This window comes from Xenopus tropicalis, chromosome 4 (genome assembly GCF_000004195.4).
Source record: "Xenopus tropicalis strain Nigerian chromosome 4, UCB_Xtro_10.0, whole genome shotgun sequence".
NCBI classification, from domain to species: Eukaryota; Metazoa; Chordata; class Amphibia; order Anura; family Pipidae; genus Xenopus; species Xenopus tropicalis.
Genome location: NC_030680.2, coordinates 147,420,142 through 147,439,114, shown reverse-complemented (window position 1 = coordinate 147,439,114; position 18,973 = coordinate 147,420,142).

Genomic DNA, 18,973 nt, shown 5'->3' with positions numbered 1-18,973 from the left:
GAAGTGCCTATTTACTAACATGGCATAAAGGAAAAACCGTCTTCAGTCGATAAATAACATTCAACGCGTACGCGGCGCCGTCTGAACGCCCACTAACAAGCTGCGCTGGCCATTAGGCAAACAATGGGGCGCCGCACAATGAAGACCTTACGCATGGACCTTGCGCCTGGTTCCTGGGAGGGAAAGAAACGCGCCTGAATGGAAACGTTACAATAATAATCATTGAACTGGGAGAGAAACAGACAGTAACTGTACGCTCAGTACTTGTTCTTAAAGGGGACCTGTCACCCAGACAAAGCTGTATAATAAAAGACCTGTCCAAATTAAACATGAAATCCAAATTTCTTTTTTAATTTACACACCCGTGCCCACTATAAAGGCATTTAGAAATCTCAGCTCTCTGTCCCACCTCTATGAAAAGTGAATTTGAGATGGGTATATAGGTGTAAGCAGGTGAAGTGAAAGAATCTTACCCATAGTACAAGGCCCTCAGACCCTCAGCGTGGGGGAGCCCAGTCGGAACAAGCAAGTTGAAGTAGGCAGGCACTCCGGAACTCCAGAAAAAGTAGATATCAAGCTCAGGTGTATAGTAAAATCAAAATTGTTTTATTCATATATACACATAAATGCTATAGAGCCTTACGCGTTTCGTACCTTATTGGGTACTTAATCATAGGCCTCTATGCCCCGCCTCTATGCCTTAGGCAGGAGGAGTCATGGGTAAGTCTCTTTCTGTGTGGCCCCCGAACAGCATCCTATTCTTCCATACAAATACAGGGACCTGTGGTGAAGGGGTACGGTTGAGTTAGGTGCTATTACTTCTTCACAGCCAGGGTTGGAGTGGGCCGCCGGGACACCTGGAGAAAACCTGGTGGGCCCCAGCCCTTGTGGGTCTTGGCCCAATGCCTGTTGCCGTTCCTCTGGCCACCGGTGGGGAGGACGTCGGGAAGGGATATGTGGGGAGTTAGGGGGGCGTGGTGGACGATGTAGCCCCTGGGGGCAACTTGGGGGGTGTAGGCCCTTGGGCCAGTAGCCCCTACACCCCCTAGTCCGACTCTGTTCACAACAGCAGAGGAATGCTTTCCAGGAGTGGGGGGCTTATGCCCCAATTTTGAAACATAAATTTGCCCAGGTTGGTTGGAAATAATTGCTTGCCCTCACTTGCCCTCCTATTGCTCTCACAGGAGGCAGTCAGTACGGTAGGTTGCCCTATTTCTGGTGGCTTTTCCGTGGGCAAGTATTTAATGGAGGGATATCCGACACCTTATTTGGTTTTATTCTCTTTATTTTATTTCGGTCATTAGTTGTTAATAGTTGTGGCCTGTCACATCCCGACCTGCCTGTCTTCATTGTCATTAGTGATGAGCGAATCTGCCCCATTTCACTTTGCCGAAAAATTAGCCAAAATTTCATTTTTCGCTTTCATTTTTTATTGTTTATCTTCCTATTCGTTGTCCACCCAGTCCAACCCCTGTCCCACCAATCAGGGGGGGCCTCGGACTGCCGTCCTGCAGAACAAAATACTTCAAACCCCCCCCAAATAAATACAAATTAAGATATTAAAAGACCGACTGTGTATTGTCAGGAACATCCCTTTCAAGTTTGTTTCTTATTGTATACACAATATGCCTTTAGCAAATAAATTGGAATGAGATTAAACCCAGTAATATATGGTATTATACATCCCTTCTGCGGTGCAAATTGCACATTTCTGCTTTTTTCTTTATTATAAGCAACAGACTTGGTCTCACTGACCTTCTGTCCTGTTTCTTCTGGATCCGGGTTTGTAATAATAACTATTGTATTGTGTTCTGATAATAAGGTGCCGGCGCGGGTCAGCATTAGCCTCTCTGTACATTATTATTATTATTTAACTAAAGCAGGGAGCTACACCGGTTCCTTTCTTTATTCCCTACCCGCCCAGGGACAATATCCAGCCAACACTGGGAGAAACAGCTCAGCTCTCTAAAGGCCAGAATAGTATATCATAGCGGGAGCCTGGTGATAAATTAAGCATATTATCTTTGCCCCAAAGTATGAATTCCATTATCCAAGAGCCTTAAAGCTGGAATATTTGGATGACCTTGGCCAAGCAGGGAACATGGAGAAAGGGCAACGTCGTATCACATTAGAGGAAGCCATAACATTCCTACAGTTACTGGAGAAAAGGTTCTAACACATTTATATACATAGCTTTTCACAGTATTTTCATAATTACTAATTAGAAGCAATAATTTAGGGCAATAAGTATCAGTACAAAGGAATATTTGTGTGCCAGCCCATGCAGTAGCATTTATAGTGAGGCAGTATAGCCAATACTGTAATTAAGAGATGCTAATACTGGATGTAAATGCCAGCTGATCAGAAATAAGGGTCGGCCAAAAGGCATTTCTCATTGGTTGCTATTAATTAATTCCAATTAAATCCATAATTGCCTTGCGGTTTATTAAAACATAAAACTGATTTTCTTTAATATCTTGACTAAATTGGATTCAATTCCAAAAAACCCAGAATATCACATTCTAATTTGACCAGTCTTTTCAGTATGTTATCAAATGACCTGTTCTAAACAACTTTGCAATTGGTCTTCATTATTTATTTTTTATCATTTTTGAATGATCTCTGATCGATCTTTTGATCTCTTCTACATCTGTCCAGCTTTCAAATGGGGGTCACTGACCCCGGCAGCCAAAACCTATTGCTCTGTGAGGCTACAATTATATTGTTATATTTACTATGTATTCGTTATCTTTCTATTCAGTCCCTCCCCTATTTATATTCCATTCTCTAATTCAAACCACTGCCTGGTTGCTAAGGTAAACAAGACCCTAGCAACCAGATAGCTGCTGAAATGACAAACTGAAGAGTTGCGGAACAGAAAAAAATGTATCCTACTACACATGTGCAATGAGGGACACCTGGGAAAGCAAACCAAGGTGGAGGAATGGTGCTGAGATGGAACTTTCTCCAACATAGTGAACAAACCTAGACTCTATTCACAGGTGGGGTGCATCAGAGTTATATGTATGTTATAAAAAGGTTAGAGATATATCTACATGTGAAATGTAGAAGGTACTTGAGATATATCTTTTTGTTTGAAGAAAGTGAGATAATCTTCCTGTATATGGAACATGAGTGGGATAACTCTTCCTCTTAGTAGAAGGCGAGTGAGATATAATTAGTAGAAGGTGCATGAGAGTTATACTTCTGAATAAGGTTACAAATATATCTATATATAAGTAGAAGGTGAGTGAGATAGATCTTCCTGTTAGTAGAAGGTGAGTGAGATATAACTTCCTGTTAGTAGAAGGTGAATGAGATAGATCTTCCTTTTAGTAGAAGGCGAGTGAGATATAACTTCCTTTTAGTAGAAGGTGAGTGAGATATAACTTCCTGTTAATAGAAGGTGAATGAGATAGATCTTCCTGTTAATAGAAGGTGAGTGAGATATAACTTCCTGTTAATAGAAGGTGAATGAGATAGATCTTCCTGTTAATAGAAGGTGAGTGAGATATAACTTCCTGTTAATAGAAGGTGAATGAGATAGATCTTCCTGTTAGTAGAAGGTGAGTGAGATATAACTTCCTGTGAGTAGAAGGCGAGTGAGATATAACTTCCTGTTAGTAGAAGGTGAGAGAGATATAATTCCCTGTTAGCAGAAGGCAAGAGAGATATATCTCCCTTTCTGAAGAAAGTCTGTGAGACATATCTTCCTGTTTGTGAAAGGTGAACAAGATATGTTTTCCTGTTAGAAGGCAAGTGAGAAATAACTTCCTGTTTGTAGAAGGTGAGTGAGATATAATTTCCTGTTAGTAGAAAACGAGTGAGATATATCTTCCTTTTTGAAGAAAGTCTGTGAGATATAACTTCTTGTTAATAGCAGGTGAGTTGGATAACTCTTCCTGTTAGTAGAAAACAAGTGAGATATAACTTTCTGTTAGTAGAATGTGAGTGAGATATAACTTCCTGTTAGTAGAATGTGAGTGAGATATAACTTCCTGTTAGTAGAATGTGAGTGAGATATAACTTCCTGTTAGTAGAATGTGAGTGAGATATAACTTCCTGTTAGTAGAAGGTGAGTGAGACATATCTTCCTGTTAGTAGAAGGTGAGTGAGATATAACTTCCTGTTAGTAGAAGGTGAGTGAGACATAACTTCCTGTTAGTAGAAGGTGAGTGAGACATATCTTCCTGTTAGTAGAAGGTGAGTGAGATATAACTTCCTGTTAGTAGAATGTGAGTGAGATGTAACTTCCTGTTAGTAGAATGTGAGTGAGATATAATTTCCTGTTAGTAGAAGGTGAGTGAGATATAACTTCCTGTTAGTAGAAGGCGAGTGAGATATAACTTCCTGTTAGTAGAAGGCGAGTGAGATAACTTTCTGTTAGTAGAAGCGAGTGAGATATAACTTCCTGTTAGTAGAAGCGAGTGAGATATAACTTCCTGTTAGTAGAAGCGAGTGAGATATAACTTCCTGTTAGTAGAAGCGAGTGAGATATATCTTCCTGTTAGTAGAAGGTGAGTGAGATATAACTTCCTGTTAGTAGAAGGTGAGTGAGATATAACTTCCTGTTAGTAGAAGGTGAGTGAGATATAACTTCCTGTTAATAGAAGGTGAGTGAGATATATCTTCCTGTTAGTAGAAGGTGAGTGAGATATAACTTCCTGTAAGTAGAAGGTGAGTGAGACATATCTTCCTGTTAGTAGAAGGTGAGTGAGATATAACGTCCTGTTAGTAGAAGGTGAGTGAGATATAACTTCCTGTTAATAGAAGGTGAGTGAGATATATCTTCCTGTTAGTAGAAGGTGAGTGAGATATAACTTCCTGTAAGTAGAAGGTGAGTGAGACATATCTTCCTGTTAGTAGAAGGTGAGTGAGATATAACTTCCTGTTAGTAGAAGGTGAGTGAGATATAACTTCCTGTTAGTAGAAGGTGAGTGAGATATAACTTCCTGTTAGTAGAAGCGAGTGAGATATAACTTTCTGCTAGTAGAAGGTGAGTGAGATATAACTTCCTGTTAGTAGAAGGTGAGTGAGATATAACTTCCTGTTAGTAGAAGGCAAGTGAGATATAACTTCCTGTTAGTAGAAGCGAGTGAGATATAACTTTCTGTTAGTAGAAGCGAGTTAGATATAACTTCCTGTTAGTAGAAGCGAGTGAGATATAACTTCCTGTTAGTAGAAGGCGAGTGAGATATATCTTCCTGTTAGTAGAAGGCGAGTGAGATATAACTTCCTGTTAGTAGAAGCGAGTGAGATATATCTTCCTGTTAGTAGAAGGTGAGTGAGATATAACTTCCTGTTAGTAGAAGGTGAGTGAGATATACCTGTATCTTCCTGTTAGTAGAAGCGAGTGAGATATAACTTTCTGTTAGTAGAAGCGAGTTAGATATAACTTCCTGTTAGTAGAAGCGAGTGAGATATAACTTCCTGTTAGTAGAAGGTGAGTGAGATATATCTTCCTGTTAGTAGAAGGCGAGTGAGATATAACTTCCTGTTAGTAGAAGCGAGTGAGATATATCTTCCTGTTAGTAGAAGGCGAGTGAGATATAACTTCCTGTTAGTAGAAGCGAGTGAGATATAACTTCCTGTTAGTAGAAGCGAGTGAGATATAACTTCCTGTTAGTAGAAGGTGAGTGAGAGAAAGCAATATCTTCTTGTAGACTGATGAATTTAATATAATTATTATTATTACAGTGGGAGTTAAAGTCTTAACAAGAGGAGAGCTGGCAGTTGCTACACTGTTTCATCAGCCCAAAGCAGCAGTGCAGTAAAGTGTGGCCTAATTATCAGTATCTGCCTGTTTAGCCTGAGGGTGGAAAGTCAGTCAGGCTCTTGAGAACCAATCCCCATGTAGGAGTCACAGTATTTTTACCCGTGTTGGCGGCATTACAGCCCAGGCAGTAGGGATTATTACCGGCATCGTTAGCAGGGGATCTATAATACAATGAACTAGAAGGTGGAGACTTAAAGCTGCAATTAACATGGCAGAGACACATCTGGGCTTTAGGCCGAGGGCAAAGGCCACAAAGTGAGGGGCAGTTAGCAGCCGGCGGGCAGAGCCAATACAAACTCCTAACCAAACCATTAAACCACGGCTGAGGTCTCATTCATTTTGATTAAAAGAAGCCCTGCTATAATTTAATTACATTTCTCCCAAACACGAATCCCATTTTTTATTTTTTTATTATTTGATATTTGATTAAATATGATCAGTGATTTTCAGCGGAACCTCGGCGTCGATGCTGCGGAATGATAATGAAGGGGCTCCTTGGCTGCCGACTTTGGCAACGGACAAACGCTCTGAATTTTTCATACGTCGTATTAATAACTTATTTTAAGTGGCCTCGGTCTCGTAAGCGCTCGTCGGGTTTTGGTCGGAGGTCTTTGAGGAGCGCGGCAGTTATTGCGAGAGGGTTGGCAGCTGGGAGAAGCCCTGGCATTCCAATGGAAGGAGGCTTAGATCTTTCCAAAGCGGTTAAAAAAAACTCAAGAGTATGTGATGAGTATGATTTGTATTGGAGGGAGGAGCTCCATGGTGATTATAACGAGCAGTCGGACCATTGGTTCTGAAGCTCAATGACGGGTCCCAGGAAAAAGTTCCAAGATCTCGGCATTTCCATCACTAGGAATCATCATTGCGAGATATTCCTTTTCTTTTCAATACGAATCTTCTGACGTGTGGGTGAGGGGCTTCAATAACAACCGGGTAAATATTCTCACTAGTGATAAGCGAATCTGTCCCGCTTCGCTGAAAAATTCGCAAATCTTTCAAAAGATCACAAAACGGCGAAAAATTCGCACGCGGCGAAATGTACAAGAAATTGTATTCTTTTGATGCCACAACTATTTATTTTGATGCCACAACTATTCTTTTGCCGCCCGCGACTATTTATTTTGATGCCGCGACTATTCTTTTGCCACACGACTATTTATTTTGATGCCACAACTATTCTTTTGCCACGCAACTATTTATATTGATGCCACGACTATTTATTTTGATGCCGCGACTATTCTTTTGCCGTGCGACTATTTATTTTGATGCCGCGACTATTCTTTTGCCACGCGACTATTTATTTTGATGCCGCGACTATTCTTTTGCCACGCGACTATTTATTTTGATGCCGCGACTATTCTTTTGCCACGCGACTATTTATTTCGATGTCGCGACTATTCTTTTGCCACGCGACTATTTATTTCGATGCCGCGACTATTCTTTTGCCACGCGACTATTTATTTCGATGCCGCAACTATTCTTTTGCCACGCGACTATTTATTTTGATGCCACGACTATTCTTTTGCCACGCGACTATTTATTTTGATGCCGCGACTATTCTTTTGCCACGCGACTATTTATTTTGATGCCGCGACTATTCTTTTGCCGTGCGACTATTTAATTTGGTGCCGCGACTATTCTTTTGCCACGTGACTATTTATTTTAAAGCTGCGACTATTCTTTTGACGCGCGACTATTATTTTGACGCCACGACTATTCTTTTGAAGCTGCGACTATTATTTTGACGCCACGACTTTATATTTTGATGCCACGACTATTCTTTTGATGCGCGACTATTTATTTTGACGCCGCGACTATTTATTTTGATGCCGTGACTATTCTTTTGATGTGCAACTTTTTTTTTTGCTGCCCGTGACTATTTATTTTGACGCACAACTATTCTTTTGACGCCCGCAACAATTTTTGGCCATGCGCTGAATTTTTTAATCCTTTTTGCCAAACAATCCGCCAATGGTGAAAGGTGGAAATTCGCCGCGAATCCATGCCTGGCGAAACATCTCGCCCATCACTAATTCTCACTTTCTCTCTTTAATTCTTTCAAGTGAAGAGACAAGTGATAACTCATAGTGGGAAATTCAGTTCACGCCAAAGGTGATTTTTTTTCTCTAGCCCATAATAAACAAAATATACATTATTATTGAACTGTCTGAGTGTAACGGAGTAGCCCTTTGTAATTTATATAATAAGAAAATGGCTTTAAATCAAAGTTCTGTGAATGCAAGAAATTCGAGAATTGCCATGACTGATTCCATCTTTATGCCCACCACGAATCATAGATTGTATCTCTTGACTCCTGGGTGGGCAGGACACTGCTCCCACCGCTGCTCGAGCCAAAGTGAGGCTTCTGGCTACGCCCCTGCTCCTTCCTCGCTCACTGACTCCTCCCCCCATGCCCAGTCTACCAGTGAACGCTCTCCTTCCTGAGCCTGCCTAACCCGGTCAAAGCTCCCCTGCCTCCACTCTTACGTCTGGGCTGCCCTATTCATGAAGTCCCTTCCAAAGTAAATTTACATTTATTACATTTATTTATGAACAAAGTTCCTGAGAGAGGTTGTTTAATTTAGTACACACAATAATTATGGGAGCTCATCATTGACTTTCACATGACATTTCTCTCTCTACATGTGTCTGCCCCCTGCAAACCAGGATCTCACTTTGTGCCCCCACATGATTTCACTCACTATCCCTGGTTCCTACCCACTTCAGTCCCCACAGGTCATCTGGAACACAGAACTTTACTAGTTTGTACAGCCTACTACACTGCCTTGGAGCTACGTGCCACTGTCTAGAAGACCCCAATAAAGCGCTCATTTTCCCCAACTTTATTTAAGGTGTCTAGCCAACCTTCAGGCATCTGCATTATTACAAGAGGTTAAGAACTGACTGTGGGGGACCCTCATTTACACAAATTGGCATTTACTGCATACCCATTAACTTGTAAAACTACATGATAACCCAGCTCCTCCATCTCCCTACCCTTTCCCATTCTGATACTTTCCCCTTCTCCTCACTCTTTCCCTGGTGGATTTAGCCTGGTTGAGGCTAATTGAATGTTAGCCTCAGGTTTGTTCATTTAAGAGCAACCATACTGACCAGTAATATTTTTTAAAAAATGTATTTTTTATGTTTTTGACTTTTATCTTTCTCTGCTTTTTCCTGTTAAGATCCATTGACATCTTTACATTCCAAGTACAGGTATTGGACCCCTTATCCGGAAACCCATTATTCAGAAAGTTCCAAATTACGGAAAGGCCATCTCCCATAGACTCCATTTTAATCAAATAATTCACATTTTTAAAAATGGTTTACTTTTTCTCTGTAATAATAGAACAGTACCTGTACTTGATCCCAACTAAGATATAATTACCCCTTATTGGGGGCAGAACAGCCCTATTGGGTTTATTTCATGGTTAAATGATTCCCTTTTCTCTGTAATAATAAAACAATACCTGTACTTGATCCCAACTAAGATATAATTACCCCTTATTGGGGGCAGAACAGCCCTATTGGGTTTATTTCATGGTTAAATGATTCCCTTTTCTCTGTAATAATAAAACAGTACCTGTACTTGATCCCAACTAAGATATAATTACCCCTTATTGGGGGCAGAACAGCCCTATTGGGTTTATTTCATGGTTAAATGATTCCCTTTTCTCTGTAATAATAAAACAGTACCTGTACTTGATCCCAACTAAGATATAATTACCCCTTATTGGGGGCAGAACAGCCCTATTGGGTTTATTTCATGGTTAAATGATTCCCTTTTCTCTGTAATAATAAAACAGTACCTGTACTTGATCCCAACTAAGATATAATTACCCCTTATTGGGGCAGAACAGCCCTATTGGGTTTATTTAATGGTTAAATGATTCCCTTTTCTCTGTAATAATAAAACAGTACCTGTACTTGATCCCAACAAAGATATAATTAATCCTTATTGGAGGAAAAGCAATCCTATTGGGTTTAGTTACTGTTTAAATAATTTTTTTGTAGACCTAAGGTAAGAGATCCGAATTACAGAAAGACCCCTTATCCGGAAAACCCCAGGTCCCAAGCATTTTGGATAATGGGTCCCATACCTGTGTATTTATATGTTTATCAGACTTTGTACCTTCTGTAGATGTAGTTCCTGTGTGTGTCTGAGCTGCAGAATTTATTTGGTTCTTAAAAACAAAGCAAAACAAAAAAAAAATTGCATAGTTGACTTAAAAAAAGTTGTCTAATTAGGTTGTAACGGAGATGTAACAGAGACTTGGCAAGGAAATCAATTTGTTTTGGTTCCAGCAGAGACACCGCTGTTTTTGTCAGGGGCTGGAACAGTTTGCCGCCTTGTTTTACCAGAATATTATATCTGCGGGGGGGAACAATGTCTGCAATTTCCTAACCGTTCAGTCTGTTACTGATACAATTTAATGAACTAATTGCATGTACAGTGCCATTATTTTCTGCCCCCCGCATCACTTACATTGCTTCTTTAGCTTTAGTCTCTGTATGGATATGTACCGTATTTTCCGGCGTATAAGACGACCCCCAACTTTTGCAGTTAAAATATCCTCAATCTCCCCCCCGCAGCGTCCTAAAGCTCGTCCTCCCCATCCCCATCCAGCTACCCTTAGCGTCCTCCCCAACATCATCCAGCTCCTCTAGCATCCTCCCCAACATCATCCAGCTCCTCTAGCATCCTCCCCAACATGCTCCAGCTCCCCCCAACATCCTCCCCCACATACTTTAGCTCCTCCCAACATCCTCCCCCACATACTTAAGCTCCTCCCAACATCCTCCCCCACATACTTAAGCTCCTCCCAACATCCTCCCCCACATACTTAAGCTCCTCCCAACATCCTCCCCCACATACTTAAGCTCCTCCCAACATCCTCCCCCACATACTTTAGCTCCTCCCAACATCCTCCCCCACATACTTTAGCTCCTCCCAACATCCTCCCCCACATACTTTAGCTCCTCCCAACATCCTCCCCCACATACTTTAGCTCCTCCCAACATCCTCCCCCACATACTTTAGCTCCTCCCAACATCCTCCCCCACATACTTTAGCTCCTCCCAACATCCTCCCCCACATACTTTAGCTCCTCCCAACATCCTCCCCCACATACTTTAGCTCCTCCCAACATCCTCCCCCACATACTTTAGCTCCTCCCAACATCCTCCCCCACATACTTTAGCTCCTCCCAACATCCTCCCCCACATACTTTAGCTCCTCCCAACATCCTCCCCCACATACTTTAGCTCCTCCCAACATCCTCCCCCACATACTTTAGCTCCTCCCAACATCCTCCCCCACATACTTTAGCTCCTCCCAACATCCTCCCCCACATACTTTAGCTCCTCCCAACATCCTCCCCCACATACTTTAGCTCCTCCCAACATCCTCCCCCACATACTTTAGCTCCTCCCAACATCCTCCCCCACATACTTTAGCTCCTCCCAACATCCTCCCCCACATACTTTAGCTCCTCCCAACATCCTCCCCCACATACTTTAGCTCCTCCCAACATCCTCCCCCACATACTTTAGCTCCTCCCAACATCCTCCCCCACATACTTCAGCTCCCCCAAGTGTCCTCCACCACCCCTGCTGCGTCCGGCTGCTTCATCCGGCTTTAAAGGGAATGGCTTCATCCACCACCCCTCCCGCTTGCCTGCTGCTTCCTCCGGCTGCTTAGGTTGCGCTCCGTGCGTGCTGACGTGACGCGTATGCATGGGGCGCAACCAATAAAATTAACCGCTGACCACCAATGAGCCTGTAACGCTTTAAAGGGGTCAGCGGTTAATTTTATTGGTTGCGCCCCGTGCATACGCGTCACGTCAGCGCGCACGGGGCGCAACCTAAGCAGCCGGAGTAAGCAGCAGGCAAGCGGGAGGGGTGGTGGATGAAGCCATTACGTTTAAAGCCGGATGAATCAGGCGAGCGGGAGGGGTGGTGGAGGACGCTGGGGGGGCCCTGCAAGCAAGTACCCGGCGTATAAGATGACCCCCGACTTTAACCCAGATTTTTCTGGGTTAAAAAGTCGTCTTATACGCCGGAAAACACGGTAACTGTATTGGAATCACTTTGCACCCCAAATGCTTCCATGGCTGGTCACGCACCCCAAATACCTCCATAAGTGGTAGGGCTTATATCAGTCAAGTAGAATAACTATTGTGTTGTACAATTATCAATAATAATGCCATATTACAGCTCAGTTCTACTAGGGATGCACTGAACCCATGTTTTTGGGTTCGGCCGAACCCCCAAACCCATCCCGATGGATTCAGATGAATTAGCATATACTAATTAGGACCGGGAAGGGCTGAAAATTTCCCCCTAATTTAACCTTTCCGGATGCTAATTAGCATATTCTAATTTATGCTAATTAAGATTCGGATTCGGTTCGGCGCAGAGCAAGGATTTGGCCGAAACCGAATACTTTGAAAAAAGGCAGGATTCGGCCCGAATCCCAAACGAAATCTGGGATTCGGTGCATCCCTAAATTCTACAGTCTCATGTCCACAGGGCACTTTGGCAGTCTCTCAAGGAATCACTCACTCATAACACCTTCTCTTCAAAATGTCAGTGGGTTATGAACCTTCACCCTAATTGGCAGCAATTAAAAAGTGGGTAGTAACACCATCTCCACTCCTTGTTGGATCCTTGGCTGCTCAGTATGAGAAGCTTCATTATTTTGTGCTATGGAAACACCTTAACAGTACAACAAAGCCACTCTAGATTCTGGACCTAAATTGCTCTCATCCATGGATGAATGAAATCCATGATATGGATCATCTTTTTCATTTTATATGCTAAGGCAGTGATCCCCAACCAGTGGCTCGGAGGTAACAAGTTGCTCACCAACCCCTTTGATGTTGCTCCCAGTGGCCTCAAAGTAGGCGCCATTTTTACATTTCTGGCTTGGAGACAAGTTTTGGAAGCCCAGAGACACAGATTTACTCCAAGCAGAGCCTCCTGCAGGCCAGCAGTCCCCATGGGGCTACCCAATAGCCAATCACAGCCCTTATTTGGGTCCCCAAAGAACTTTATTCATGCTTGTGTGGCTCACCGACACTCTTTACATCTGAGTGTGGCTCACAAATAAAAAAGTTTGGGGATCCCTGTGCTAAGGGGATCACCTGATCCTGTCTGTAAAATCAAGCTATCCTAATTAAACCTATGCAAACTGTTTGAGCAAGGAATCTCTACTCAGCCTTCTTTCTGGTAAGTTCTGTTCATTCATTTATCTCCCTATTCTGGTCCAGCAATCAGCCTCCACTGTGCTTATAGCAGTATTGTAGACAGTCACCTTGCTTAGTCATTGGCCTCCTTAGAGCCCCCCACAATTTTTCCTTAGTCAGTTGCTTATAAAATAACTTTTATTAAAGGTGCTTGATCTCCCATATAGTTGCACTTGGCACCGCTGAGTCCTTCCTACCTTCGAGCCAAATCGAGTGCTGCTGCCCCCACTGATGCAGTCGAGCTCTGGAGTTACCACCACCTCCTGACCAAGTGGTAGGAGGAGTGGTTTTTTTGTGCCTAGTGTTGAGTGAAGGAATGCAACTAACACTGAGATTCTGTGAAAAAAATGCTGCATTGTGGGAAAAAAAAACATGGCGGTTGTGTTTGAAATTGCACTTTGCTGACTGCACTAGTGGGTGTACATGTTCCCTAATGGCTAGGAGCAAAGAGAAGGAACTTGACAAAGATTGGACAACATAAGATTATCTGCTCACCTTGACTTAAGGTTTGGGACTTGGTAGCTAGACTCCTCCTTCCCACTGGTGACTAGCGATGAGCGAATCTGTCCCATTTCGCCGGAAAATTTGTGAAACGAGTTTGCCGCGCAATATTTTTGATGCTTGCGTCCTTTTTCGCCATCCACCCCCGTTTTGACATGGCCGTGCCCTTTTTTTACGTGACCATGCCCATTTTGAAACAGCTGCGCCTATTTTGACGCAACCGCAATTTTTTTTGACGCGCAACAAATTTTTCTGTGCCGAACTTTCTTTTGGTTTTGCGAACCAATGGAAATTGATTGCGAATCTATGCCTGGCTCATCATTATCTCATCACTACTGGCATTATTATTACCAGGGTCGGACTGGGCCGCCGGTACAACGGGAAAAATCCCGGTGGCCCTGACCCAACCCTTGCTGCGCTCCCTCTGCCCAACCGCTCCTCCCCTGACGTATTAAATTTACGCGCGGTCAGGGGAGGACACCGGGTGGAGGCCCCTGTGGGGGGATTAGGGGAGCCCCTCCGAGGTGCGGGATTAGGGGACGCGGCCAGCAGGGGCACCTCCAGGGCACCCCCCAGTCCGACCCTGATTATTACCAATTATTCCAATTTATCCAGAGATGTAGGACTTCTTCTAATATCCTGGATAAAGCCCCCCGATACCTGTAATATTATTATTTATTTGTGACCATTTCCTTTTCAAGGTCTCTATTACACTTGCATGGGTTTGTAGGAAAATATATTTTTCTTCCTCATTGGCTGCGCCGTGGGGCGTTATTGCTTCATGCTGTCGGCGCACGTAACCTCCAAATGGTTTCACCTTGCTCTCTCCCATCGCCCATGTGTTTACTCTTCGAGGAACTGTTTCCAATGACAACTCTCATAAGCGAGAGAATTTAGCATAAATATGAAGCAGAAGAAGCACCTGAGCGCTCCAGATGTTGTGTCTGAGATGCGCAACGTAGTGGAGCTCCGTGATTTGTCCATAAGGAGACGGGAAGGGAAATGCGATATAACAAAGAGCAGCCCGGGCGCGGCTCTAATGGAAAGCTTGACCTACCTGTGTTTCTCGCAATCTGCTCGGCTCATTATCAATCATATCTGGCCAGTTCCAAATGGAATAAAAACTTACAGCTAATGAAAAACATGACAAAATAAATAAACGCGTAATAAATAAAATAATGGACAGCCGACTGCTTTTAAGCCCGTAGAACATTGTCTGCAAAGAAATAACAACCCAAAAAAAAAGGAAGAAAACAAATAAAAAGAACCGGCAAGTGTTGAAATAAAGCTCCCCTAAACAAGTGCATTGGTCGTTTCCCAATATTTCCCCCTATCCTGCCCCCCCTACTGTACCTGTTTGGTACTTTCCTGACCAGAAGGGCTGATGTAGGCAAGTATGTCCCAGGTACAAGGATTATTTACAGTAAGGGGGCAACCTACTCCTTTTCTTCCTCTGTTCTGCTGATACAGAGAAATATCCACCACCCTCCCACATACACAATAGAACCATAGAATGAACATGATTGAGTAGATGTTACTTCCAGGGTTCCCTTAGCATGTTCTGCTAATACATGTCTAAGACATCTATTGGTCTAAATCAGTGATCCCCAACCAGGGCAACCTGTTGCTCCCCAACCCCTTGGATGTTGCTCCCAGGGGCCTCAAAGCAGGGGCTTATTTTTGAATTCCAGGCTTGAAGGCAAGTTTTGGTTGCATAAAAACCCGGTGTTATTTCCAAACAGAGCCTTCTGTAGGCTTCTAGTCAACATAGGGCTATCAAATAGCCAATTATCACTCTCATTGGCACCTCCAGAAACTTTTTTCATGCTTGTGTTGCTCTCCAAATCTTTTTCCATTTTCACAGGTATAAAAGGTTGGGGATCCCTGGTCTAAATTGTGGGTGATAGAACTTACTCCCAGCTTACCGATGGGCACACGGTAGAAAAACTGTAGAAAAACTTGTGTCGCAACTTGATTGCAATATACCAACATGGGCATTCATTTGCAGCTGGACATTGCGCTGGTTTTAGTAGATCCCTTTAGAAATGATGCCATAAATGTAAGCTGATGTCACAAAGATGGCACCAGGCTTCCACGTCATCATGCCTGAGATTCCACATCGTAATATCACCACCAAAACACTGCACCAAATTTGAAAATAAAAGAACAATGAGTTCATTGTCTCATTATAGTCTCATTATATACTCTTGTGTGTTCCTGAGCACTCTGATGCCTGCCCTGCCCTCTGTCTGAATATTGACTGTGCAGGCGTTATGGTGATCAGAGATGCCCACAACTCCCATAATAGCTTATAATAAGGCTGGAGTACCAGCCCAAACATCAGTCTTTGTTATAGTCTGGAAATAAACCTCTATGTTTTTCATAAGTCCTGCATGGAGCGGCCCGTTTGTTCGAGTTTCTATTCATATTATGGAGGACTGCGCCCAGGCATTGGTTTTTCTTTTTATCGCGAGTGCCTATCCTATGGAACTTTATAGCTTATAATAACGCCATCCTGGTGCAAAAATTGGATATTTAAAAGGCCTTTGTGTTATTTTCATTTGGCCAAAGTTGGTCTATCCTGTATAGTTTGCTTCCTGTCTCATCTTGTGTTCCTGACCCTTGCCTGTTCTTTGACCATTGCCGTATCGCTGCCTGTACCAACCTATTGCCCATTATTGACCACGCTTCTGGATTTCAATTCTGTGCTGCGCTAATAGTTTGGTTATTGACCTTGGCCAGTTTACTTGACTACACTCTGCTCTCCCCTATTACTCCTGCAACACACACCAGTTCCCTTTCCTGCCCAGAACATTTGCTTTGGTTCTCTCGCTTTAAGACCTGGTGGCATCCGAGTAGCAGAGGAATCCTCAAGAAGTGGCTGTTATAGGCAGAAGTGTGAGCTCTGACCAGGACCTGGGCATTTGTTCTGGGTTTTGGGGTACCAAGTGTGACCGCAAGCTTGCCTTACCCTTTAGATTGATTTTGCCATTTTGGTTTGTTTCCCAGTGCCAAGTGTCCACCTAAGTCTTGATATCCTGGTCCAGAAGGCCTCAACTACAAAAGAAGCCTCCATTCCATTCTTGTATTTGTATATAAGTTGGGCATAATATTAGTTTTTAAAAAGGAGAAGGAAAGTCATTTTGGCATTTTACTGCCAATAGATAGTGCCACCTAGAACACTATATTTATTCTGCAGAAAGCTTTACCATACCTGAGTAAACAGCCCTAGAAGCTCCCTCCGTTGTTTAAGATAGCAGCTGCCATTTTAGCTTGGTCTTCATAGCTTTCTGCTGCAGCTTTAGCCTTTATAGCTCCAATTACAGATTCCTAAGGGTGGGGGGGAGTGCGTTTAATACGTTCTTATGGTAGGGGGGAGCAAGAGAAGGGAGAGAGAAGAGAGCTGGGCAGACTCTGGGCCCGGGAATGAAGGATTTTTCTGAGAGAGGAAGTCAGATACCCTAAGAATATATTTACAAAAAAGGAGACAAGAAATCCTGTGTTTCTTTTGATAGAGGACTTAGTTTTTACCTTTCCTTCTCCTTTAAAAGATGACATTTAAATCATTGAAGCATTTAATGACATAGGAATTAATTAACCCAGAATGCAAGTGTTTTCTTAGCAGATAGTTACCATCCTGCGCTCATTAGTCGTTGATAATGTCATTAAATGTCTAATACTTTTTTTAGACCCCAGGTTTCTCAAGGCAGATGGTTGGTATATATTTATAATATTATTTCACACCAGTGAGGAGTCTGTCTTTTACAGTATAATATTGTATATAAAGCCATTTTTTAATGCGGAGGAAAGGGAATTTTTATGCATTTATAGCGCTTTGTACACGTGTTTTTTGCCGGAAAGGTCATTTCTTAATCAGCTGCACCTGTGATGGTAAATGGAGTGGGGGGGGGGGGATATATGCAGGACATGTGATACTATTTGGGTGGGGGAGATCTGATCAACTTATATACATTGTAGTAACTTGTAGGCTTTACGTGTCCTTTGAAAAAGGAAAAAATAAATGTACCCCTAATGGTACTGGCGGTTTCAGTCTTGCTTAAGGTCTCTGGCAGTCCAGGTTCCCCTGGGGAAAATGGCAATTAAGGCCCAATACAATGCAGATTAATGCTATTGAAGCTAATGGCCATCAAACACAGGCAGTATTGGGCGGCATTGACATTTTCTTCCTTAATGGAGGAAAGGCCATGTCAGAAATTAGCCTAAACCTTCCCCTTGATGAAGGCAGGACCTGAAGTCATTGGAGATTTGGCAAGTCAAATGGGACTGGCGATGGCGTACATAAGGCATTATGCTATCAAGAACAAGCCCCTTACCCCTAACAGGCAGAGTCATACATGATTTATCTCAGTGCTCCATGGCCCCTGAGCTCCTCCCTCTTAACGTGTTTGCGTCATCAGAGGACATTTCATCGGTCTTCTCTAATGAAGCATCCAGTGACACTAAACTCATTAGGAAGAAGGCGATCCGGGACTATGGAGAACTCAGGTACCTAGTATACCCTAGTACAGGTATAGGACCTGTAATCCAGAATGCCCCAGACCCGGGGCTTTCCGAATAAGGGATCTTTCCATAATTTAGATATCCATGCCTTAAGTCTACTAAAAAAATCATTTAAACATCATTTAAAACCAATAGGATTGTTTTGCCCCCAATAAGGGGTAATTATATCTTAGTTGGGATCAAGTACAGGTACTGTTTTATTATTACAGAGAAAAGGGAATCATTTAACCATTAAATAAACCCAATAGGGCTGTTCTGCCCCCAATAAGGGGTAATTATATCTTAGTTGGGATCAAGTACAGGTACTGTTTTATTATTACAGAGAAAAGGGAATCATTTAACCATTAAATAAATCCAATAGGGCTGTTCTGCCCCCAATAAGGGGTAATTATATCTTAGTTGGGATCAAGTACAGGTACTGTTTTATTATTACAGAAAAAAGGGAATCATTTAACCATTAAATAAACCCAATAGGGCTGTTCTGCCCCCAATAAGGGGTAATTATATCTTAGTTGGGATCAAGTACAGGTACTGTTTTATTATTACAGAGAAAAGGGAATCATTTAACCATTAAATAAACCCAATAGGGCTGTTCTGCCCCAAGAAGGGGTAATTATATCTTAGTTGGGATCAAGTACAGGTACTGTTTTATTATTACAGAGAAAAGGGAATCATTTAACCATTAAATAACCCCAATAGGGCTGTTCTGCCCCCAATAAGGGGTAATTATATCTTAGTTGGGATCAAGTACAGATACTGTTTTATTATTACAGAGAAAAGGGAAACATTTAACCATGAAATAAACCCAATAGGGCTGTTCTGCCCCCAATAAGGGGTAATTATATCTTAGTTGGGATCAAGTACAGGTACTGTTTTATTATTACAGAGAAAAGGGAATCATTTAACCATTAAATAAACCCAATAGGGC